General features: G+C 51.9%; 1 protein-coding gene across 2 annotated transcripts in view; it reads right to left on the bottom strand.

The window, feature by feature from the left end:
- LOC146811362 (uncharacterized) overlaps window positions 1-25215 on the bottom strand; it is a 70794-nt gene extending 45579 nt beyond the window's left edge. For both annotated transcript variants that reach the window (XM_085618478.1, XM_085618477.1), the window contains exon 1: window positions 25087-25215. The gene's annotated coding sequence lies outside the window, so the exon portion shown is untranslated. The remainder of the gene's footprint in view (window positions 1-25086) is intronic.
- Between the last annotated feature and the right edge of the window lie 1113 nt (window positions 25216-26328).

Below are 26328 nucleotides of genomic sequence, written 5' to 3' on the forward strand. Positions count from 1 at the left end.
ACTGCTGCACGCTGCACACTGCTGCACGCCGCACACTGCTGCACGCCTCACACTGCTACACGAAACACTGCTGCATGCCTCACACTGCTGCACGCCACACACTTCTGCACGCCGCACACTGCTGAACGCCACACACTGCTGCACGCCACACACTGCTGCACGCCTCACACTGCTGCACGCCTCACACTGCTGCACGCCGCACACTGCTGCACGCCACACACTGCTGCACGCCACACACTGCTGCATGCCGCTGCACGCCACACACTGCTGCATGCCTCACACTGCTACACGAAACACTGCTGCACGCCACACACTGCTGCATGCCACACACTGCTGCACGCCACACACTGCTGCACGCCACACACTGCTGCACGCCGCACACTGCTGCATGCCTCACACTGCTGCACACCACACACTGCTGCACGCCGCACACTGCTGCACACCACACACTGTTGCACTCCACACACTGCTTTTATGCGAGTTTATGCTACTGACATTGTAAATGACAATGCCTTTTATTTGTTTTAAAACCAAAACATAAATAAAAGGCATTGTAATTTTACAATGCCAATAGCTCAAACTCTTATAAATGCGAGACCTATTGCATTGCAAATGCTTGTTGAATGTTTGGGTGTAAGCGTGTATCTATGAATGTATGTGTATTTGTGTGTGAGTGAATGGGTGTGAGCAAGTGTGTCCGTTTTTGTGCTTGTGACTGGGGTGTGTGAGTGTGTGCATTTGTGAACAGACGACTGTGAGTGAGTGTGCTTGTGCATGGCTGGGTGTGAGTAGGTGTGCGTGCTGGTGAGTGGATGGATGTCAGAGAGTGTGCGTGCTGGTGAGTGGATTAATGTCAGAAAGTGTGTGCGCTGGTGAATGGATAGATGTCAGAGAGTGTGAGGCTGGTGAGTGGATGTATGTCAGAGTGTGCGGCAGGTGAGTGAATGAATGTCAGAGAGTGTACATGCTGGTGAGTGGATGGATGTCAGAGAGTGTACGCGCTGGTGTGTGGATGGATGTCAGAGGGTGTACATGCTTGTGAGTGGATGGGTGTCACAGAGTGTGCACGCTGGTGAATGGATGGGTGTCAGAGAGTGCGTGATCTGGTGAGTGGGTGGATGTCAAAGAGTGTGCACACTGAAGAGTGGATGGGTGTCAGAGAGTGCGCGCTCTGGTGAGTGGGTGGATGTCAAAGAGTGTGCGCGCTGGTGAGTGGACGGATGTCAGAGAGTGTGCGCGCTGGTGAGTGGATGGGTGTCAGAGAGTGCGCCCTCTGGTGAGTGGGTGGATGTCAAAGAGTGTGCGCGCTGATGAGTGGATGGATGTGAGAGTGTGTGCACTGGTGAGTGGATGGATGTCAGAGAGTGTGCGCGCTGGCGAGTGAACGGATGTCAGAGGGTGTGCACTCTGGTGAGTGAATGGGTGTCAGAGAGTGTGCACGCTGGTGAGTGGATGGGTGTCAGAGAGTGCATTCTCTGTTCAGTGCGCGGATGTCAAAGAGTGTGCACGCTGGTGAGTGGATGGGTGTCAGACAGTGTGCACTCTGGTGAGTGGATGGATGTCAGAAAGTGTGCGCGTTGGTGAGTGGATGGGTGTTGGAGAGTGTGCGCACTGGGAAGTGGATGGGTGTCAGAGAATGTGCACGCTGGTGAGTGGATGGGTGTCAGAGAGTGTGCGTGCTGGTGAGTGGATGGGTGTCAGAGAGTGTGCGCGTTGGTGAGTGGATGGGTGTCAGAGAGTGCGCGCTCTGATGAGTGGGTGGATTTCAAACGGTGTGCGTGCTGGTGAGTGGATGCATGTCAGAGTGTGCGCGCTGGTGAGTGGATGGGTGTCAGAGAGTGTGCACGCTGGTGAGTGGATGGGTGTCAGACAGTGTGCGCTCTGGTGAGTGGATGGATTAGAGAAAGTGTGCGTGTTGGTGAGTGGATGGGTGTTGGAGAGTGTGTGCACTGGTGAGTGGATGGGTGACAGAGAGTGTGCGCTTTGGTGAGTTAATGGGTGTCAGAGAGTGTGCGCGTTGGTGAGTGGATGGGTGTCAGAGAGTGCGCGCTCTGGTGAGTGGATTGGTGTCAGAGAGCGTGCACGCTGGTGAGTGGATGGGTGTCAGAGAGAGTGCACGCTGGTGAGTGGATGGGTGTCAGACAGAGGGCGCTCTGGTGAATGGATGGATGTCAGAAAGTGTGCACGTTAGTGAGTGGATGGGTGTTGGAGAGTGTGCCCACTGGTGAGTGGATGGGTGTCAGAGAATGTGCGCGCTGGTGAGTGGATGGGTGTCAGAGAGTGTGCGCGTTGGTGAGTGGATGGGTGTCAGAGAGTGTGCGCGTTGGTGAGTGGGTGGATTTCAAAGAGTGTGTGCGCTGGTGAGTGGATGCATGTCAGAGTGTGCGCGCTGGTGAGTGGATGCATGTCAGAGTGTGCTCGCTGGTGAGTGGATGGATGTCAGAGAGTGTGCGCACTGGTGAGTGGATGAGTGGAAGTGGGTATGCTCATGTATGCCCGCATCTGCTCACCCCACTAATCATAACAATGACGAGTCAGTCTCTCCGGGTGTCGAGGAATAAAAATATTAGGAAGATGTCCCATAGCCAGTTTTAACTCATTATATGTCTGCACTTTACTAGGATCCTGTATTTTCCCTTCTCTTTTCACAGTTTGTATTGTTTACCCCTCCCTATTGCTCCGCCTCTAGCGTTGGTTGGCGCAGAGGCGTCAGTAGCAGCCCTATGATGAAGCATGCCACAACTTGTTGTGGGTGGGGGCAGTTTTTACAAAGTAGTTCTGTTCCTTTCCTGAAACTACATTCGGAAAACATAAATAGGACGTCTATCAGTCAATCTACCTCTTTTTGTGTGTTTCTACCATCAGGGTCTAACCTAGGACTAAATGAGTCAAACCCCCTCTTTTCCTAAATGAGGCTGCATCGTACTTGGGGCGGAGTCTCAGACTGTCTCTCTGCTCAGGCTGACCTGGGAGGGTGAACCTGCACCCTGCATTGAAAAAGTAGTCTTTCTTGCCTTGGAGGGTCAGGCTGTCTCTTCCAGCTTTGATGGGTAAGCCGGGGGCTAAGGGACATTAAGCTGTCTGTGCTGGAGACGCTCAAGGATGTTTGTTTCTCAAACTCACCATGAGGGTTTAGCTGTCTGTGTTCGTCGTTACCAGGGGATAAGGCTGTCTCTTACCTCCCAGGGTCAGGCTCTCTTTACCAGATAGGGTCAGGCTCTTTACCAGGGAGGGTCAGGCTGTCTCTTACATGGCAGGGTCAGGCTCTTTACCAGGTAGGGTCAGGCTGTCTCTTACCTCCCAAGGTCAGGCTGTCTCTTACCTCCCAAGGTCAGGCTCACATTTACCAGAGATGGCGAGGCTGTCTCTTACCTCCCAGTGTCAGGCTCACATTACCATGGAGGGTCGGACTGTCTCTTACCTCCCAGGGTCAGGCTGTCTCTTTCTTGGCAGTGTCAGGCTCTCTTTACCAGGGAGGGTTATTCTGTCTCTTACCTCCCATTGTCAAGCTGTCTTTAACCAGGGAGGATTATTCTGTCTCTTACCTCCCTGGGTCAGGCTCTCTTTACCAGGGAGGGTCAGGCTGTCTCTTACCCCCCAGTGCCAGGCTCTCTTGACCAGGGAGGGCCAGAGTGTCTCTTACCTCCCAGTGCCAGTCTCTCATTACCAGGGAGGGTCAGGCTGTTGCTTACCTCCCAATGTCAGGCTCTCTTTACCAGGAGGGGCCAGAATGTCTCTTAACACCTAGGGTCAGGCTCTCTTTACCAGAGAGGGTCAGGCTGTTTCTTACCTCCCAGGGTCGGGCTCTCTTTACCAGGGAGGGTCAAGCTGTCTCTTACCTACTAGGGTCGGTCTGTGTTTACCAGGGAGGGTTAGTCAGGCTGTCTCTTACCTCCCAGGGTCGGACTCTCTTTACCAGGGAGGGTCAGGCTGTCTCTTAACTCCTGGGGTTGGGCTCCCTTTACCTTGGAGGGTCAGGCTGTCTCTTACCTACTAGGGTTGGTCTGTGTTTACCAGGGAGGGTTAGTCAGGCTGTCTCTTACCTCCCAGGGTCAGGCTCTGTCTTCCCCGGTTGGGCTGTCCCGGGTACGGGCTGAGGCAGAAAACAATCCTGGGTCCCAAAATGAAAGTGCTCCACATTTGTGAAGTGGGTGGTAAAAATAGTGGCCCTTTGTAAACGGAGCAACTTTGGCCTTTGTAAGGCCTGCTGTCTGGGAGGTCTCTGAGTGGTGGGAAACCTCGGCTGCAGAGCTTGCTGTAGTCAGTGTGGGTGGCAACTTTAAATACAGGTGGCAATGGCATTTACAACGCGCATCTCCTGTTAAAAAGATAAAAACGCTGACGCATCCCGAGGCTGCATGCAGTGAGATGACAGCATCCACCGCCTGCACTGTGCTGCCTGCTACCGCCGCCTAGACTTTATTTAACCCTTTCTGTGCCCATGACGAGCTGGACTCGTCATGCAGCACAGTCGCGCTGTGCCCATGACGAGTCCAGCTCATCATGAGGCATTCCCTGGGGAATCCCTCTGGTGCGGGCACCAGAGGGATTCCCTTTAATTAAAAATAGCCTCGGGAGCTGGAGAAGAGCTTCCCTAGCTCCCGAGGCCCCCCCCCTGCTTTCCCTGTAATGATGATCGACGCGCACGTCGCGCCGACGTCATTACACTGAAAGTGAAACTGAAATGAGCCAAGAGGCTCATTTCAGTTTCACTTTCTACGTGCTCAGGGGGCTTTCTCAGCCCCCTGAACACATAGAAAGACGGGAGAGGTATCGTTGGAAAGGGGAGAATCTCCCCTTTCGAATGGTACCCCTCCCCAGTGGATCCCTGCTTGGGGATCGCCACAGGAGGGCGATCCCCAAGCAGGGATCCACCCACTAGACACCAGGGAGGGGGGAGCGGCCACTTGGGCAAGGGCCTTTGCTCCCCCTATAAAAAATTGGCATTATTTTGCCTTTTTGCCCCCCCTGGGGGGCAGATGGGGCAGTAGCCCCCAATCTGCCCCCCCCCGGGGGGGCAAAAAGCCCACTAGACACCACGGAATTTTTAAAGTCTTAAAGTCTTTCTGCCCCCCCGGGGGCAGATGTGGCATTGGCCCCTAATCTGCCCCTTTGGGGGGGGCAGAAAGCCCACTAAACACCAGGGATTAGTTTTTAGTTTTTTTTTTAGGGTGGGGGCTGCCCGAAATGGGCACGCCAATGCCCCCACCCACCCGCCACCTTTACAGCCTCTCTGCCCCCCCTGGGGGGCAGATGAGGCATTGGCCACCAATCTGTCCCCCCGGGGGGGCAAAAAGCCCACTAGACACCAGGGAATAAAAAAAAAAAAAGGGTGGGGGCTGCCCACAACGGGCAGGCCCATGCCCCCTCCCCATCCCCCAATTACTACAGTCTTTCTGCCCCCCCTGGGGGGCAGATGGGGTATTGGCCCCTAATCTGCCCCTTCGGGGGGGGGGGCAGAAAGCCCACTAAATACCAGGGATTAGTTTTTAGGTTTTTTTTAGGGTGGGGGCTGCCCGAAATGGGCACGCCAATGCCCCCACCCACCCGCCACCATTACAGCCTTTCCGCCAGATGGGGCATCGGCCCCCAATCAGTCCCCCCGGGGGGGGGCAAAAAGCCCACTAGACACCAGGGAATAAAAAAAAAAAACAATAGGGTGGGGGCTACCCAAAACGGGCAGGCCCATGCCCCCACTCCATCCCCCAATTACTACAGTCTTTCGGCCCCCCCGGGGTGCAGATGGGGCATTGCCCCCTATCTGCCCCCCCAGGGGGGCAAAACACTCACTAGACACCAGGAAATAAAAATAAATAAATAGTAAATAGGGGTGGGGGCTGCACAAAACAGGCAGGCCCATGCCCCCACCCCACCCCCCTAATTATTACAGTCTTCCTGCCCCCCCCGTGGGGCAGATGGGGCATTGGCCCCTAATCTGCCCCTTCGGGGGGCAGAAAGCCCACTAAAAACCAGGGATTCGTTTTTAGTTTTTTTGCCAATGCCCCCACCCACCTGCCACCATTATAGCCTTTGTGCCCCCCCCTGGGGGGCAGATGGGGCATTGGCCCCCAATCTGTCCCCCCGGGGGGCAAAAAGCCCACTAGACACCAGGTAATTTAAAAAAAAAAAAAATAGGGGTGGGGGCTGCCCAAAACGGGCAGGCCCATGCCCCCACCCCACCCACCCCCATCATTACAGCCTTTCTACCCCCCCTGGGGGGCAGATGGGGCATTGGCCCCTAATCTGCCCCTTCGGGGGTGGAAAGCCCACTTGACGCCAGGGATTTTTTTCGCGCATTTTTTTTAGGGTGATGGATTTTATTTAGGGTTTAGGCTGCCTGAAACGGGCATGCCAATGCCCCCACTCCCGCCACCATTACAGCCTTTCTGCCCACACCTGGGGGGCAGATGGGGCAGTAGGCCCCAATCTGCCCCCCCCAGAGGGGCAGAAAGCCCACTATCCACCAGGGATTTTTTTTGCGCAATTGCTTTTAGGGTGTGGGCTGCCCGAAACGGGCACGCCAATGCCCCCACCCTCCCCCCCACTGTAGCCCCCAATCTGGCCCCCCTGGTGGGCACAGAAAGCCCACAGGAAACCATGGATTTTTTGGTTTTATTAGTGTACGGGTAGGGGCTCCCCAAAATGGGCATGACAATACCCCCACCACACCCCCAGAGAAATTCCAGTCTCTCCGCCCCCCCGGGAGGGCAGATGGCGGCAGTGGCCCCTGATCTGCCCCCTGGGGGGGGGGCAGAAAGCCCACTAGGCGCCAGCGAGTATGCAGGCTTTTTTTAAGCGTGGGGGCTAACCAAAATGGTCATACCAATGCCCTCACCCCCACAAAAAATAGCCACAGTCTTTCTGCCCCTTTAGGGGCATATCGGGATGAAACCCCCTTTCCCGATTCCCCCCCAGGGCGGCAGAAATCCCCTGGGCTCTGACTTTTTTTTAGCAATGTGAATACCTGTGGATTTTGGGCCCCTGGCGCAGTTGGCACATAGGCAAACCTAGCAAACCTGTAAATTTTTTAAAACTAGACACCGAGGGGAATCCAGGATGGGGTGACTTAACTGGCTCTCACCAGGTTCTGTTACCCAGGATCCATTGCAAACCTAAAAATGTGTCCAAAATAACAAATTTTCCTCAAATTTCTGTGGTGGAAAGTTCTAGAATCTGCGTGGGTCCACAAAATTCCACCCACCCTGCATTCCCCAAAGTCTTCCGAGAAAAATGGTACCTCACTAGCGTGGGTTGGCCTAGGGCCCGCGTCAGGCAAGGGCCCAAAACCAATTGAGGAGACATCAAAATTACCTATCACAAAACAACCTGGTTTTGCAAAGGGGGTCCCATGAGTTTTTGGCCCCGGGCTTGGCGGCTATCGAGGGAAACCTACCAAACCCACACATTTCTGAAAACTAGACACCCGGGGGATTCAAGGGAGGTATGGCTTGCATGGATCCCCCAACGTTTCCTTACCCAGAATGCCCTGCAAACCTCAAATTTAGCTGAAAAAAATCACCTTTTTCACAAATTTTTGTGTGGGAAAGTTGTGGCATCACCGGGCTGACACAAATTTCCTACCACCCAGCGTTTCTCCGGGTCTCCTGATAAAAACGATGCCTCACTCGTGTGGGAGGCCCAAGTTCCCGCGACCGGCAAGGGCACACAACGTAGTGAGGCGACATGAAAATTGCCTATCTCAAAACGACCTGGTTTTGCAAGGGGGGTCACTTGGGTTTTTGGCCCGGTGCTTGGCAGCCACCTAGGGAAACCTACCAAACCCACACATTTCGGAAAACTAGACACCCGGGGGATTCCAGGGAGGTATGGCTTGCGTGGATCTCCCAAAGTTTCCTTACCCAGAATGCCCTGCAAACCTCAAATTTTGCTGAAAAAATCACCTTTTTCACATATTTTTGTGTGGGAAAGTTGTGGCATCACCGGGCTGACACAAATTTCCTACCACCCAGCGTTCCCCCGGGTCTCCCGATAAAAACGGTGCCTCACTCGTGTGGGAGGCCCTAGTACCCACGACAGGCAAGGGCCCAAAACGTATTGAGGCGACATGAAAATTGCCTACCTCAAAATGACCTGGTTTTGCAAGGGGGGTTACCTGGGTTTTTGGCCCGGTGCTCAGCGGCCACCTAGGGGAACCTACCAAATCCACACATTTCTGAAAACTAGACACCCGGGGAATTCCAGGGAGGTATGGCTTGCGTGGATCCCCCAACGTTTCCTTACCCAGAATGCCCTGCAAACCTCAAATTTAGCTGAAAAATCACCTTTTTCACATATTTTTGTGTGGGAAAGTTGTGGCATCACCGGGCTGACACAAATTTCCTACCACCCAGCGTTCCCCCGGGTCTCCCGATAAAAACGGTGCCTCACGCGTGTGGGAGGCCCAAGTACCCGCGACAGGCAAGGGCCCAAAACGTATTGAGGCGACATGAAAATTGCCTACCTCCAAACGACCTGGTTTTGCAAGGGGGGTCACCTGGGTTTTTGGCCCGGTGCTCGGCGGCCACCTAGAGGAACCTACCAAACCCACACATTTCTGAAAACTAGACACCCAGGGGATTCTAGGGAGGTATGGCTTGCGTGGATCCCCCAACGTTTCCTTACCCAGAATGCCCTGCAAACCTCATATTTAGCTGAAAAAATCACCTTTTTCACACATTTTTGTGTGGGAAAGTTGTGGCATCACCGGGCTGACACAAATTTCCTACCACCCAGCGTTCCCCCGGGTCTCCCGATAAAAACGGTGCCTCACTCGTGTGGGAGGCCCAAGTACCCGCGACTGGCAAGGGCCCAAAACGTATTGAGGCGATATGAAAATTGCCTACCTCAAAACGACCTGGTTTTGCAAGGGGGGTCACCTGGGTTTTTGGCCCGGTGCTCGGCGGCCACCTAGGGGAACCTACCAAACCTACACAGTTCTGAAAACTAGACACCCGGGGGATTCCAGGGAGGTATGGCTTGCGTGGATCCCCCAACGTTTCCTTACCCAGAATGCCCTGCAAACCTCAAATTTAGCTGAAAAAATCACCTTTTTCACATATTTTTGTGTGGGAAAGTTGTGGCATCACCGGGCTGACACAAATTTCCTACCACCCAGCGTTCCCCCGAGTCTCCCGATAAAAACGGTGCCTCACTCGTGTGGGAGGCCCAAGTACCCGCGACAGCCAAGGGCCCAAAACGTATTGAGGCGACATGAAAATTGCCTACCTTGAAACGACCTGGTTTTGCAAGGGGGGTCACCTGGGTTTTTGGCCCGGTGCTCAGCGGCCACCTAGGGGAACTTACCAAACCCACACATTTCTGAAAACTAGACACCCGGGGGATTCCAGGGAGGTATGGCTTGCATGGATCCCCCAACGTTTCCTTACCCAGAATGCCCTGCAAACCTCAAATTTAGCTGAAAAATCACCTTTTTCACATATTTTTGTGTGGGAAAGTTGTGGCATCACCGGGCTGACACAAATTTCCTACCACCCAGCGTTTCCCCGGGTCTCCCGATAAAAACGGGGCCTCACTCGTGTGGGAGGCCCAAGTACCCGCGACAGGCAAGGGCCCAAAACGTATTGAGGCGACATAAAAATTGCCTACCTCCAAACGACCTGGTTTTGCAAGGGGAGTCACCTGGGTTTTTGGCCCGGTGCTCGGCGGCCACCTAGAGGAACCTACCAATCCCACACATTTCTGAAAACTAGACACCCAGAGGATTCCAGGGAGGTATGGCTTGCGTGGATCCCCCAACGTTTTCTTACCCAGAATGCCCTGCAAACCTCAAATTTAGCTGAAAAAATCACCTTTTTCACAAATTTTTGTGTGGGAAAGTTGTGGTATCACCGGGCTGACACAAATTTCCTACCACCCAGCGTTCACCCGGGTCTCCCGATAAAAACGGTGCCTCACTCGTGTGGGAGGCCCAAGTACCCGCGACAGGCAAGGGCCCAAAACGTATTGAGGCGACATGAAAATTGCCTACCTCCAAACGACCTGGTTTTGCAAGGGGGGTCACCTGGGTTTTTGGCCCGGTGCTCGGCGGCCACCTAGAGGAACCTACCAAACCCACACATTTCTGAAAACTAGACACCCAGGGGATTCCAGGGAGGTATGGCTTGCGTGGATCCCCCAACGTTTCCTTACCCAGAATGCCCTGCAAACCTCAAATTTAGCTGAAAAAAATCACCTTTTTCACAAAGTTTTGTGTGGGAAAGTTGTGGCATCACCGGGCTGACACAAATTTCCTACCACCCAGCGTTCACCCGGGTCTCCCGATAAAAACGGTGCCTCACTCGTGTGGGAGGCCCAAGTACCCGCGACAGGCAAGGGCCCAAAACGTATTGAGGCGACATAAAAATTGCCTACCTCAAAACGACCTGGTTTTGCAAGGGGGGTCACCTGGGTTTTTGGCCCGGTGCTCGGTGGCCACCTAGGGGAACCTACCAAACCCACACATTTCTGAAAACTAGACACCCGGGGGATTCAAGGGAGGTATGGCTTGCGTGGATCCCCCAACGTTTCCTTACCCAGAATGCCCTGCAAACCTCATATTTAGCTGAAAAAATCACCTTTTTCACACATTTTTGTGTGGGAAAGTTGTGGCATCACCGGGCTGACACAAATTTCCTACCACCCAGCGTTCCCCCGGGTCTCCCGATAAAAACAGTGCCTCACTCGTGTGGGAGGCCCAAGTACCCGCGACTGGCAAGGGCCCAAAAAGTATTGAGGCGACATGAAAATTGCCTACCTCAAAACGACCTGGTTTTGCAAGGGGGGTCACCTGGATTTTTTGCCCGGTGCTCGGCGGCCACCTAGGGGAACCTACCAAACCTACACATTTCTGAAAACTAGACACCCGGGGGATTCCAGGGAGGTATGGCTTGCATGGATCCCCCAACGTTTCCTTACCCAGAATGCCCTGCAAACCTCAAATTTAGCTGAAAAAATCCCCTTTTTCACACATTTTTGTGTGGGAAAGTTGTGGCATCACCGGGCTGACACAAATTTCCTACCACCCAGCATTCCCCCGGGTCTCCCGATAAAAACAGTGCCTCACTCGTGTGGGAGGCCCAAGTACCCGCGACAGGCAAGGGCCCAAAACGTATTGAGGCGACATGAAAATTGCCTACCTCAAAACAACCTGGTTTTGCAAGGGTGGTCACCTGGGTTTTTGGCCCGGTGCTCGGCGGACACCTAGGGGAATGTTAGAATCCGGGTTCTCTGGTTGGCACAAGTAGGTACTTGTGACAAGCAGGGAACCTTTCCTCTAGTCAGGGTAAGGGGTTACACTCCTAAAATAACCCCTGCTCACCCTCTAGGTAGCTTGGCGCGAGCAGACAAGGCTTATCTCAGAGCGTTATAGGGTAAGCATTTGTGAACACATACAGTAACCAAGTGACAACACTACAAATGGACACCACACAGGAATAAAGATTCTTTATATAGGATTAACACAAGACCATTAAACGATTAAAAATACACAATACGGTTGCTTAGTTGGTAGAAGATTGCTTAGTTTCTCTTAAGTTCTTAAATGCGACACTTTAAGTCAATGTACCTTAGATGCGACACGCAGGGCAACGAAAGTGTTGCAGTGATGCAGATGCGTTGAAGTTCTGGGTGCAAAAAAAATAAAGACGGGATCTTCCAGATGCGTTACGCTTCTCCGATGTTGCGAGAAGGCTCGACTCGATGCGTCAGCTACAGCGGCGTCACCTTTGGCGAGATGCGACAGAAGCGGCACTCTTCTCCGACGGTGCGAGACGCTTCCGGTCGATGTGATGCTGCAGCGGCGACACCCCTTCTGCGAGATGCGACAACAGCAGCTCCGACGGCGGCACGCTTCTCCGTGGATGCGAGGCGCTTTTCTGGATGCGGTGCGATGCGACAACTACGATGGCTGCGATGGCGACACGCTTCCTCTTCGATGCGAGACTCTCGTCTCGATGCGGTGCAATGCGACAGCTACGATGGCTACGATGGCGACATGCTTCTTCAGCGTTGCGAGACACTTCCGGAATGATGTGAGATGCTACCGCTCGATGCGATGCTGCAGCGGCGACACTCGCTGCGAGATGCGACGGCAACAGCTCCGACGGCGGCACGCTTCTCTTCCTTGTGTCGCGCTCCCAGCTCCTTGCGACAAGCAGTCCCTCAGAAGGCCCAACAACAGCAGCAGGCAATTCCAAAAGACTCTGGGGAGCTGGGGGTGAAGTCCACTGGTCCTGAGACTTCGTTCAGGGGGCAAGCTCAGTTCAAGCCCTTGGAGATCTTTTCAAAGCACCAGTTGAAGCAAAGTCTTTAGTAGTCTTTCTCCTCTCCTTCAGCAGCAAGGCAACCACTGCAGGCCAATCCCCCAGGTCAGGGACAGTACTCCTCCTACAGCTTTCCCAGTTCCTTCTCCTCAGGCAGAGGTTCTTCTTGTTTCAGCAGGATCTGATTTCTTAGGAGCAGGGCTCCTTCTTTTATAGCAAGTTTCTTTTGTTCTCTGTCGCCAGGGGGCCTGTGCCTGGCTTAGTCCGGTTCTGGAGCACTTTGTTGTCGTGACTCTGCTCTTTCTTTTCAGCGCAGAGGGCAGAGACATCAGCCGCTCCACAGGGGGCGGAACCAGCATTGTGGTGACAGAGCACAGGTCTATTCAGAGTCAAGGTGTACTCCTCCCACCCATCCTGTTGTAATCTCTCTACCCGCCACCTGGCAGTCAGCCTGTCTCCTGGAATTCCCCAGCCCTGCCCCTCACTGTAACTAGGCAGAACACACACACACACAGCAGAGGCGGACTGAAATGGCTAAGCAAGTAAATACTAACTCGTGTGGGAGGCCCAAGTACCCGCCACAGGCAAGGGTCCAAAACGTAGTGCGCCTCAACAGGCAAGGGTCCTAAACGTAGTGCACCTCACTACGTTTTGGGCCCTTGTCCGTGGCGGGTCCTTGGGCCTCCCACACGAGTGAGGCACCGTTTTTATCGGGAGACCCGGGGAAACGCTGGGTGGTAGGAAATTTGTGTCAGCCCGGTGATGCCACCACTTTCCCACACAAAAATGTGTGAAAAAGGTGATTTTTTCAGCTAAATTTGAGGTTTGCAGGGCATTCTGGGTAAGGAAACTTTGGGGGATCCACGCAAGCCATACCTCCCAGGAATCCCCCGGGTGTCTAGTTTTCAGAAATGTGTGGGTTTGGTCGGTTCCCCTAGGTGGCCGCCGAGCACCGGGCCAAAAACCCAGGTGACCCCCCTTGCAAAACCAGGTCGTTTTGAGGTAGGCAATTTTCATGTCGCCTCAATACGTTTTGGGCCCTTGCCTGTCGCGGGTACTTGGGCCTCCCACACAAGTGAGGCACCGTTTTTATCTGGAGACCCGGGGGAACGCTGGGTGGTAGGAAATTTGTGTCAGCCCGGTGATGCCACAACTTTCCCACACAAAAATGTGTGAAAAAGGTGATTTTTTCAGCTAAATTTGAGGTTTGCATGGCATTCTGGGTAAGGAAACGTTGGGGGATCCACGCAAGCCATACCTCCCTAGAATCCCCCGGGTGTCTAGTTTTCAGAAAAGTGTGGGTTTGGTAGATTCCCCTAGGTGGCCGCCGAGCACCGGGCCAAAAACCCAGGTGACCCCCCCTTGCAAAACCAGGTCGTTTTGAGGTAGGCAATTTTCATGTCGCCTCAATACGTTTTGGGCCCTTGCCTGTCGCGGGTACTTGGGCCTCCCACACAAGTGAGGCACCGTTTTTATCGGGAGACACGGGGGAACGCTGGGTGGTAGGAAATTTGTGTCAGCCCGGTGATGCCACAACTTTCCCACACAAAAATGTGTGAATAAGGTGATTTTTTCAGCTAAAGTTGAGGTTTGCATGGCATTCTGGGTAAGGAAACGTTGGGGGATCCACGCAAGCCATACCTCCCTGGAATCCCCCAGGTATCTAGTTTTCAGAAATGTGTGGGTTTGGTAGGTTCCCCTAGGTGGCCGCCGAGCACGGGGCCAAAAACCCAGGTGACCCCCTTGCCAAACCAGGTCATTTTGAGGTAGGCAATTTTCATGTCGCCTCAATACGTTTTGGGCCCTTGCCTGTCGCGGGTACTTGGGCCTCCCACATGAGTGAGGCACCGTTTTTATCGGGAGACCCGGGGAAACGCTGGGTGGTAGGAAATTTGTGTCAGCCCAGTGATGTCACAACTTTCCCACACAAAAATGTGTGAAAAAGGTGATTTTTTTCAGCTAAATTTGAGGTTTGCAGGGCATTCTGGGTAAGGAAACGTTGGGGGATCCACGCAAGCCATACCTCCCTGGAATCCCCCGGGTCTCTAGTTTTCAGAAATGTGTGGGTTTGGTAGGTTCCCCTAGGTGGCCGCCGAGCACCGGGCCAAAAACCCAGGTGACCCCCCTTGCAAAACCAGGTCGTCTTGAGGTAGGCAATTTTCATGTCGCCTCAATACGTTTTGGGCCCTTGCCTGTCGCGGGTACTTGGGCCTCCCACACGAGTGAGGCACCGTTTTTATCGGGAGACCCGGGGGAACGCTGGGTGGTAGGAAATTTGTGTCAGCCCGGTGATGCCACAACTTTCCCACACAAAAATTTGTGAAAAAGGTGATTTTTTTCAGCTAAATTTGAGGTTTGCAGGGCATTCTGGGTAAGGAAACGTTGGGGGATCCACGCAAGCCATACCTCCCTGGAATCCCCGTGTGTCTAGTTTTCAGAAATGTGTGGGTTTGGTAGGTTCCCCTAGGTGGCCGCCGAGCACCTGGCCAAAAACCCAGGTGACCCCCCTTGCAAAACCAGGTCGTTTTGAGGTAGGCAATTTTCATGTCGCCTCAATACGTTTTGGGCCCATGCCTGTCGCGGGTACTCGGGCCTCCCACACGAGTGAGGCACCGTTTTTATCGGGAGACCCGGGGGAACGCTGGGTGGTAGGAAATTCGTGTCAGTCCAGTGATGCCACAACTTTCCAACACAAAAATGTGTGAAAAAGGTGATTTTTTCAGCTAAATTTGAGGTTTGCAGGGCATTCTGGGTAAGGAAACTTTGGGGGATCCACGCAAGCCATACCTCCCAGGAATCCCCCGGGTGTCTAGTTTTCAGAAATGTGTGGGTTTGGTCGGTTCCCCTAGGTGGCCGCCGAGCACCGGGCCAAAAACCCAGGTGACCCCCCTTGCAAAACCAGGTCGTTTTGAGGTAGGCAATTTTCATGTCGCCTCAATACGTTTTGGGCCCTTGCCTGTCGCGGGTACTTGGGCCTCCCACACAAGTGAGGCACCGTTTTTATCTGGAGACCCGGGGGAACGCTGGGTGGTAGGAAATTTGTGTCAGCCCGGTGATGCCACAACTTTCCCACACAAAAATGTGTGAAAAAGGTGATTTTTTCAGCTAAATTTGAGGTTTGCATGGCATTCTGGGTAAGGAAACGTTGGGGGATCCACGCAAGCCATACCTCCCTAGAATCCCCCGGGTGTCTAGTTTTCAGAAAAGTGTGGGTTTGGTAGATTCCCCTAGGTGGCCGCCGAGCACCGGGCCAAAAACCCAGGTGACCCCCCTTGCAAAACCAGGTCGTTTTGAGGTAGGCAATTTTCATGTCGCCTCAATACGTTTTGGGCCCTTGCCTGTCGCGGGTACTTGGGCCTCCCACACAAGTGAGGCACCGTTTTTATCGGGAGACACGGGGGAACGCTGGGTGGTAGGAAATTTGTGTCAGCCCGGTGATGCCACAACTTTCCCACACAAAAATGTGTGAATAAGGTGATTTTTTCAGCTAAAGTTGAGGTTTGCATGGCATTCTGGGTAAGGAAACGTTGGGGGATCCACGCAAGCCATACCTCCCTGGAATCCCCCGGGTATCTAGTTTTCAGAAATGTGTGGGTTTGGTAGGTTCCCCTAGGTGGCCGCCGAGCACGGGGCCAAAAACCCAGGTGACCCCCTTGCCAAACCAGGTCATTTTGAGGTAGGCAATTTTCATGTCGCCTCAATACGTTTTGGGCCCTTGCCTGTCGTGGGTACTTGGGCCTCCCACACGAGTGAGGCACCGTTTTTATCGGGAGACCCGGGGAAACGCTGGGTGGTAGGAAATTTGTGTCAGCCCAGTGATGTCACAACTTTCCCACACAAAAATGTGTGAAAAAGGTGATTTTTTTCAGCTAAATTTGAGGTTTGCAGGGCATTCTGGGTAAGGAAACGTTGGGGGATCCACGCAAGCCATACCTCCCTGGAATCCCCCGGGTCTCTAGTTTTCAGAAATGTGTGGGTTTGGTAGGTTCCCCTAGGTGGCCGCCGAGCACCGGGCCAAAAACCCAGGTGACCCCCCTTGCAAAACCAGGTCGTCTTGAGGTAGGCAATTTTCATGTCGCCTCAATACGTTTTGGGCCCTTGCCTGTCGCGGGTACTTGGGCCTCCCACACGAGTGAGGCACAGTTTTTATCGGGAGACCCGGGGGAAGGCTGGGTGGTAGGAAATTTGTGTCAGCCCGGTGATGCCACAACTTTCCCACACAAAAATTTGTGAAAAAGGTGATTTTTTTCAGCTAAATTTGAGGTTTGCAGGGCATTCTGGGTAAGGAAACGTTGGGGGATCCACGCAAGCCATACCTCCCTGGAATCCCCCGTGTGTCTAGTTTTCAGAAATGTGTGGGTTTGGTAGGTTCCCCTAGGTGGCCGCCGAGCACCTGGCCAAAAACCCAGGTGACCCCCCTTGCAAAACCAGGTCGTTTTGAGGTAGGCAATTTTCATGTCGCCTCAATACGTTTTGGGCCCATGCCTGTCGCGGGTACTCGGGCCTCCCACACGAGTGAGGCACCGTTTTTATCGGGAGACCCGGGGGAACGCTGGGTGGTAGGAAATTCGTGTCAGTCCAGTGATGCCACAACTTTCCCACACAAAAATGTGTGAAAAAGGTGATTTTTTCAGCTAAATTTGAGGTTTGCAGGGCATTCTGGGTAAGGAAACGCTGGGGGATCCACGCAAGCCATACCTCCCTAGAATCCTCCGGGTCTCTAGTTTTCAGAAATGTGTGGGTTTAGTAGGTTCCCCTAGGTGGCCGCCGAGCACTGGGCCAAAAACCCAGGTGACCCCCCTTGCAACACCAGGTCGTCTTGAGGTAGGCAATTTTCATGTCGCCTCAATAGGTTTTGGGCACTTGCCTGTCGTGGGTACTTGGGCCTCCCACACAAGTGAGGCACCGTTTTTATCGGGAGACCCGGGGGAATGCTGGGTGGTGGAAAATTTGTGTCAGCCCGGTGATGCCACAACTTTCCCACACAAAAATGTGTGAAAAAGGTGATTTTTTCAGTTAAATTTGAGAGTTGCAGGGCATTCTGGGTAAGGAAACGTTGGGGGATCCACGCAAGCCATACCTCCCTGGAATCCCCCGTGTGTCTAGTTTTCAGAAATGTGTGGGTTTAGTAGGTTCCCCTAGGTGGCCACCGAGCACCTGGCCAAAAACCCAGGTGACCCCCCTTGCAATACCAGGTCGTTTTGAGGTAGGCAATTTTCATGTCGCCTCAATACGTTTTGGGCCTTTGCCTGTCGCAGGTACTTGGGCCTCCCACACGAGTGAGGCACCGTTTTTATCGGGAGACCCGGGGGAACGCTGGGTGGTAGGAAATTCGTGTCAGTCCAGTGATGCCACAACTTTCCCACACAAGAATGTGTGAAAAAGGTGATTTTTTCAGCTAAATTTGAGGTTTGCAGGGCATTCTGGGTAAGGAAACGTTGGGGGATCCACGCAAGCCATACCTCCCTGGAATCCCCCGGGTGTCTAGTTTTCAGAAATGTGTGGGTTTAGTAGGTTCCCCTAGGTGGCCGCCGAACACTGGGCCAAAAACCCAGGTGACCCCCCTTGCAACACCAGGTCGTCTTGAGGTAGGCAATTTTCATGTCGCCTCAATAGGTTTTGGGCACTTGCCTGTCGTGGGTACTTGGCCCTCCCACACGAGTGAGGCACCGTTTTTTTTGGGAGACCCGGGGGAATGCTGGGTGGTGGAAAATTTGTGTCAGCCCGGTGATGCCACAACTTTCCCACACAAAAATGTGTGAAAAAGGTGATTTTTTCAGTTAAATTTGAGGTTTGCAGGGCATTCTGGGTAAGGAAACGTTGGGGGATACACGCAAGCCATACCTCCCTGGAATCCCCCGGGTGTCTAGTTTTCAGAAATGTGTGGGTTTGGTAGGTTTCCGTAGATGCCGGCAGAGCTAGGGTTCAAAAACTACAGCTAGGCACTTTGCCAAAAAAGGTTCATTTTTCACTGCGAAATTGAGGTGTGTCCACGATGCGTTTTGCGCCGTTTCCTGTCGCGGGAACTAGGCCGAACCACACAAGTGAGGTACCATTTCTATCGGAAGACTTTGGGGAACACGGGGTGGGTGGAAATTTGTGGATCCACGCAGATTCCAGAACTTTCCACCACAGAAATGTCTTTAAAATGTGGTTTTTTTGGCAATGTTTTAGGTTTACAAGGGATTCTGGGTAACAGAACCTGGTGGGAGGCAGTCAAGTCACCCCACCCTGGATTCCCCTGCGTGTCTAGTTTTCAAAAATGTATAGGTTTGCTAGGTTTCCTGTTAGAAGGCGACCTCAGAGGCGACAGGGAGGGTACCTGAGCACCCTGAGACCTACCCTCGGGGTATCGTAGCCGGGCACTGGCAGGAGACTCCTCAGGGGAAGAGTCTTATGTCTAGGATCGTACACACTGCACCACACGACAAAGAGACACCACACTGTATGTTCTTGGAAACAGATCTTTATCTAATCAGCTTCGTAGGATCTTTATGATCAACAAGGCGGATATTTACAAATAGAGCACGGGCTCAAAGAGTCTCGGTAGGGATAGGGGGTAGCGGGACAGTCTTTGGGGATCCGGATCAATGCAGGGACGTACCCGGCGCACAGCTCACAATCCTCGAGCTGGGGGATACGCTGTGGTCATTGGGGTCCAGCCGGACCAAGGGAGTCTTTAGGAGCCGCGAGTCGCTCAGCAGGGCTCAAGCACAAGGTCGGAGGTCTTATGATCTTCAGGGGAGCCGCGAGTCACTCAGCAGGGCTCAAGCACAAGGTCGGAGGTCTTACGATCTTCAGGGGAGCCGCGAGTCACTCAGCAGGGCTCAAGCACAAGGTCGGAGGTCTTACGATCTTCAGGGGAGCCGCGAGTCACTCAGCAGGGCTCAAGCACAAGGTCGGAGGTCTTACGATCTTCAGGGGAGCCGCGAGTCACTCAGCAGGGCTCAAGCACAAGGTCGGAGGTCTTACGATCTTCAGGGGAGCCGCGAGTCACTCTGCAGGGCTCAGGTGTTCCAAGGTTGCAAGGGAGCTGCGACCACGTCAGCAGGGCTCTCGTCGTTCCAGAGTCGAATCTGCCAGATAGTCCCAGAGCACCCCTTGTTATAGGTCAACTCCTCTTTGATGTCCGGAGTCTGTGTAGGCAGGGGTCTTAGCACCTGGGGGCTGCTTGTTGGAGTTTCCTGCCATGTTGTCCTTTGATCCTTTCAGGGCCGGGTCGGGAGGAGTCCCAGACACACAGCAGGCGTGGAGCCAGCCCTCAGGGAGGCCGGAAGGCCGATCGAAACCCATCTCCCAAGGGGAGGTCAGAGGTGCGATGGAAACTGCTCCTCCCTCTCTCACTCCGTAGGAGCGCGATGTCCTCCAGCCGGGGCGGCGCCTCTAGGCCTGGGTTGCGCTGGAGCCGGGCGGCCATCGTAGGTGCATGAAGTGGGCACGCGGGCCCTGTGGTGCTGGGAAGATAGAGGGCACGGACGGGGAAGTCTGGGTCGGGTGTGTGTGGGTCCTGGCGGGAAGGACCGGCTAGGCCGTCTACCTGGGGGCTGAATGAGGTGCAATGGTCAGGGGGTGTGGCTAGGGGTCAGGGATGGCCATGCCACAATGCCGGGTCTAACATTTCCCTAGGTGACGGCAGAGCTATGGTTCAAAAACTACAGCTAGGCACTTTGCCAAAAAAGGGTCATTTTTCGCTGTGAAATTGAGGTGTGTCCACGTTACGTTTTGCGCCGTTTCCTGTCGCGGGCACTAGGCCGACCCACACACGTGAGGTACAATTTTTCTCGGAAGACTTTGGGGAATGCGGGGTGGTTGGAAATTTGTGGATCCACGCACATTCCAGAACTTTCCACCAGAGAAATGTGGGGAAAATGTGTTTTTCTTGGCCATTTTTTAGGTTTGCAAGGGATTCTGGGTAACAGACCCTGGTGGGAGGCAGTCAAGTCACCCCATCCTGGATTCCCCTGGGTGTCTAGTTTTCAAAAAAGAATAGGTTTGCTAGGTTTCCCTAGGTGCCGGCAGAGCTATGGTTAAAAAACTACAGCTAGGCACTTTGCCTAAAAAGGGTCATTTTTTGCTACAAAATTGAGGTGTGTTCACGTTACGTTTTGCGCCGTTTCCTGTCGCGGGCACTAGGCTGACCCACACAAGTGAGGTACCATTTTTCTCGGAACACTTTGGAGAACGCGGGGTGCGTGGAAATTTGTGGATCCACGCAGATTCCAGAACTTTCCACCAGAGAAATGTGGGGAAAATGCGTTTTGTTTGCAATTTTTTTAGGTTTGCAAGGGATTCTGGGTAACAGAACCTGGTGGCAGGCAGTCAAGTCACCCCATCCTGGATTCCCCTGGGTGTCTAGTTTTCAAAAATATATAGGTTTGCTAGGTTTCCCTAGGTGCCGGCAGAGCTATGGTTCAAAAACTACAGCTAGGCACTTTGCCAAAAAAGGTTCATTTTTCACTGCGAAATTGAGGTGTGTCCACATTGCGTTTTGCGCCGTTTCCTGTCGCGGGCACTAGGCCGACCCACACAAGTGAGGTACCATTTTTCTTGGAAGACTTTGGGGAACGCGGGGTGCGTGGAAATTTGTGGATCCACGCAGATTCCAGAACTTTCCACCAGAGAAATGTGGGGAAAATGCGTTTTTTTTGCAATTTTTTTATGTTTGCAAGGGATTCTGGGTAACAGAACCTGGTGGCAGGCAGTCAAGACACCCCATCCTGGATTCCCCTGGGTGTCTAGTTTTCAAAAATGTATAGGTTTGCTAGGTTTTCCTTGGTGCCGGCAGAGCTATGGTTCAAAAACTACAGCTAGGCACTTTGCCAAAAAAGGTTCATTTTTCACTGCAAAATTGAGGTGTGTCCACATTGCGTTTTGCGCCGTTTCCTGTCGCGGGCACTAGGCCGACCCACACAAGTGAGGTACCATTTTTCTCGGGAGACTTTGGGAAATGCGTGGTGGGTGGAAATTTGTGGATCCACGCAGATTCCAGAACTTTCCACCAGAGAAATGTGGAGAAAATGTGTTTTTTTTGGCAATTTTTTAGGATTACAAGGGATTCTGGGTAACAGAACCTGGTGGGAGGCAGTCAAGTCACCCCACCCTGGATTCCCCTGGGTGTCTAGTTTTCAAAAATGTATAGGTTTGCTAGGTTTCCCTATGTGACGGCAGAGCTATGGTTCAAAAACTACAGCTAGGCACTTTGCCAAAAAAGGGTCATTTTTCGCTGTGAAATTGAGGTGTGTCCACGTTACGTTTTGCGCCATTTCCTGTCGCGAGCACTAGGCTGAACCACACACGTGAGGTGCCATTTTTCTCGGAAGACTTTGGGGAACGCGGGGTGTGTGGAAATTTGTGGATCCACGCACATTCCATAACTTTGCACCAGAGAAATGTGGGGAAAATGTGTTTTTTTTGGCAATTTTTTAGGTTTACAAGGGATTCTGGGTAACAGAACCTGGTGGGAGGCAGTCAAGTCACCCCACCCTGGATTCCCTTGGGTGTCTAGTTTTCAAAAATGTATAGGTTTGCTAGGTTTTCCTAGGTGACGGCAGAGCTATGGTTCAAAAACTACAGATAGGCACTTTGCCAAAAAAAGGTTCATTTTTCACTGCGAAATTGAGGTGTGTCCACATTGCATTTTGTGCCGTTTCCTGTCGCGGGCACTAGGCCGACCCACACAAGTGAGGTACCATTTTTCTCGGAAGACTTTGGGGAATGCGTGGTGGGTGGAAATTTGTGGATCCACGCAGATTCCAGAACTTTCCACCAGAGAAATGTGGAGAAAATGTGTTTTTTTTGGCAATTTTTTAGGATTACAAGGGATTCTGGGTAACAGAACCTGGTGGTAGGCAGTCATGTCACCCCACCCTGGATTCCCTTGGGTGTCTAGTTTTCAAAAATGTATAGGTTTGCTAGGTTTCCCTAGGTGACGGCAGAGCTATGGTTCAAAAACTACAGATAGGCACTTTGCCAAAAAAGGTTCATTTTTCACTGCGAAATTGAGGTGTGTCCACATTGCGTTTTGTGCCGTTTCCTGTCGCGGGCACTAGGCCGACCCACACAAGTGAGGTACCATTTTTCTCGGAAGACTTTGGGGAATGCGTGGTGGGTGGAAATTTGTGGATCCACGCAGATTCCAGAACTTTCCACCAGAGAAATGTGGAGAAAATGTGTTTTTTTTGGCAATTTTTTAGGATTACAAGGGATTCTGGGTAACAGAACCTGGTGGGAGGCAGTCAAGTCACCCCACCCTGGATTCCCTTGGGTGTCTAGTTTTCAAAAATGTATAGGTTTGCTAGGTTTCCCTAGGTGACGGCAGAGCTATGGTTCAAAAACTACAGATAGGCACTTTGCCAAAAAAGGTTCATTTTTCACTGCGAAATTGAGGTGTGTCCACATTGCGTTTTGTGCCGTTTCCTGTCGCGGGCACTAGGCCGACCCACACAGGTGAGGTACCATTTTTCTCGGAAGACTTTGGGGAATGCGGGGTGGGTGGAAATTTGTGGATCCACGCAGATTCCAGAACTTTCCACCAGAGAAATGTGGGGAAAATGCGTTTTTTTTGCAATTTTTTTAGGTTTGCAAGGGATTCTGGGTAACAGAACCTGGTGGGAGGCAGTCAATTCACCCCATCCTGGATTCCCTGGGTGTCTAGTTTTAAAAAATGTATAGGTTTGCTAGGTTTCCCTAGGTGCCGGCAGAGCTATGGTTCAAAAACTACAGCTAGGCACTTTGCCAAAAAAGGTTCATTTTTCACTGCGAAATTGAGGTGTGTCCACCTTACGTTTTGCGCCGTTTCCTGTCGCGGGCACTAGGCTGACCCACACAAGTGAGGTACCATTTTTCTCGGAAGATTTTGGGGAACGCGGCGTGGGTGGAAATTTGTGGATCCACGCAGATTCCAGAACTTTCCACCAGAGAAATGTGGGGGAAATGTGTTTTTTTTGGCAATTTTTTAGGTTTGCAAGGGATTCTGGGTAACAGAACCTGGTGGGAGGCAGTCAAGTCACCCCATCCTGGATTCCCCTGGGTGTCTAGTTTTCAAAAATGTATAGGTTTGCTTGGTTTCCCTAGGTGCCGGCAGAGCTATGGTTCAAAAACTACAGCTAGGCACTTTGCCTAAAAAGGGTCATATTTCGCTACAAAATTGAGGTGTGTTCACGTTACGTTTTGCGCCGTTTCCTGTCGCGGGCACTAGGCTGACCCACACAAGTGAGGTACCATTTTTCTCGGAAGACTTTGGGGAACGCGGGGTGGGTGGAAATTTGTGGATCCAAGTAGATTCCAGAACTTTGCACCAGAGAAATGTGGGGAAAAGGTGTTTTTTTGGCAATTTATTAGGTTTGCAAGGGATTCTGGGTAACAGAACCTGGCGGGAGGCAGTCAAGTCACCCCATCCTGGATTCCCCTGGGTGTCTAGTTTTCAAAAATGTATAGGTTTGCTAGGTTTCCCTAGGTGCCGGCAGAGCTAGGGTTAAAAAACTACAGCTAGGCACTTTGCTAAAAAAGGGTAATTTTGCATTGTGAAAATGTGGTGTGTTCACGTTGGGGTTTGAGCCATTTCCTGTCGTGGGCACTATGCCTACCCCTACAAGTGAGGTACCATTTTTATCGGGAGACTTAGGGTAATTGAGATTTGTAAAGGAACTGTTATTACCTATTGACTTTCGATGCATTTCTGCCTTCCAAATGAAAGACATTGTGTAAAAAATAAGTCATTCTAAAAAATGACTGATAATTCTCATGCTACTATGAGTATCCCAATTTCGGAAATGTGCAAATATCACTGTTTCTAAACTCTATATTTTGTTCCCATTTCAGAAATACATAGGTGTCTTTCATACCGATTTTTCCATGTACACATTTTTACAGAATAATCTCTATATACCTGGTACATAATAAAAAAACCATTGCAAGTTGCTGCTCAGTTTTTGGCTCTGGGTTCGTCGGGTCCTATATATCCCCACAACCAGTAATGTCCAGCGGATGTAACGGTATATTGCTTTCAAAGAGCTGTCAAAATTATAAGAAGTTACAGGTGAAAACGTTGACACAAAAGGCGCTTTTTTTCAACAAATTTTCAATTTATCCTATATTTAACTGTTAGTTTCTATAAAGAAACCTTGATGGATCTACACAAATGACCCCTTGCTGAAGTCAGAATTTTGTCTACTTCTCTAAAATGTATAGCTTTCCAGGATCCATTATTGCTTTTGTACCCATTTCTACCATTAACTGGAAAGAGGTTGAAAGCACAAAAAATAGCAAAAATAGGCTATGTCCCAGAAAAATGCCAAAACTGTGTAAAACTTTTTGGGTTTCTGACAAAAGTCTGGTATCTCCTAAAAGCTGGGAAAATGGTGATTTCAGCCCCACAAACCCTTTTTTGATAACATGTGCAGGGAAAAACCCAGATGCTTTCATTTGCAGCCCGTTTTTCCCATTTTCCCTCCAAAAAACTAAATTTTGCTGGATTTTGGCTCATTTCTGTGACCCCTCCAGGGGAATCCACAAACCCTGACTACCTTCAGAATCCCCATGATGTTGGAAGAAAAGGACGTAAATTTGGTGTGGATACCTTATGTGGTCAAAAAGTTACAGGGGCCTCAGCGCGCACTACCCCAAATAGCCAAAACAGGGCGTGGCACAGGAGGGGTAAAAGGCCTGGCAGCAAAGGGGTTAAAGATGTTTACAGCACCAGCCCACGAAACTGGCACACACACAGCCACAAATCCCGCTCACTGGCCTCTCAGACTGAACATCCGGCCCTGGGCTGCCCCCGATCAAGTCATGTATTACTCAGAGTAGGAGCGATAAGGTATTTTACCTGCAAGGTGTACCTGTGCTGTTCTCTGGTTCCTGCACTCAGGTGATGCTTGGTGCTCCCAGCGCCTTTTATATAGTGAAAGCACTCACTCCTTTCACCCACGTTTTCCTCCCTGCATCACGCCTTCCCTCCCCGCCCTCCTCCTTCTCCACTGCAGTGTTTGTTTTTTGACGATTGCGTTGCTGCCCTTGCCCCGCCTACTCCCTGTAAGGGAAACCCACGCCACTGCTGCTCGTGCTGTGCATGTTCAGGGTGTGGATGAGGTATACAGTGCTGATGCTGCCTGCCATGGCCCTACTCTGTGCCTACTGCAAGCCTGCAGTGTCGGACGGGAACAGAAAATAGGCCCCAGCCTCAAAATAAAAGTTGCCCTATTTAGTGATGGTTAACAAAAGGGGGCCATATTTTCAACTTGGGGAAGTTTTGAACTTGCTGTTTTAGCAGAATATGGAAGACTGCATGGATTTGAGCTTGCTGCAGGCAAAGTTTGTTCTGATCTCAGGGAAATCAACAGTGAAAACCTGCCCAGCAGACTATAAAACAGACCCCAAAACAGCCCAAAAATGTGCCTGATCCTCCCTTCAGGCCCTGCCTATTTGCTCTCTAGGCCGGTCTCACCCTAGAAGCCTGCAGTGCTGCTGCCCCTGCTGTACATGTTCTCGGCACTAACGAAGCGTGCACTGTTGAATTCCGACCTGGAGCTGTTTTTATGCACAGTGAAAATGTGCATTGCCTCTGCGTTGCTTCTGTTGTGCTTGTGGGGCGATTGCAGTATTGTTGCGTGTGTTGATTCTCTGAGTACAAAGCACCTAATCACCAACACCAGCGCTTTTCATGGGCATGGGGATATTACGTGATTTGCCCAGAATCACAGGATGTTGAGCCTTACACTGAGACTCGAACCTGGTTCCCCAGCTCCTAAGTCGAAGCTCTGGCCATTACGCTACATCCTTGCCCCACTTTCATGGTTCTGTTTTAGGCGACGCTAACAGGAGAAATGAGCTGCATCCTGACAAGAGCCCCAACACTTATGTTTATTTTACAAATTAACCACTGAGGGAGAGTACCTGCATTTCGCAGCACTGCTACAATACGTTTAGCCGAAGATAACCAGCCCTTCTCAGGAGCATTCAGGTACTCTAAAGCAGAGGCCGAAGGGGAACAATGCTCCCAAGCTTTATTTATTCGAACAAAACAGTCGTTAAAAAACAATCGACCCTGAACGGTCGAGAGGCGAGAAGC

Source organism: Triturus cristatus, chromosome 7 (genome assembly GCF_964204655.1).
Source record: "Triturus cristatus chromosome 7, aTriCri1.1, whole genome shotgun sequence".
NCBI classification, from domain to species: Eukaryota; Metazoa; Chordata; class Amphibia; order Caudata; family Salamandridae; genus Triturus; species Triturus cristatus.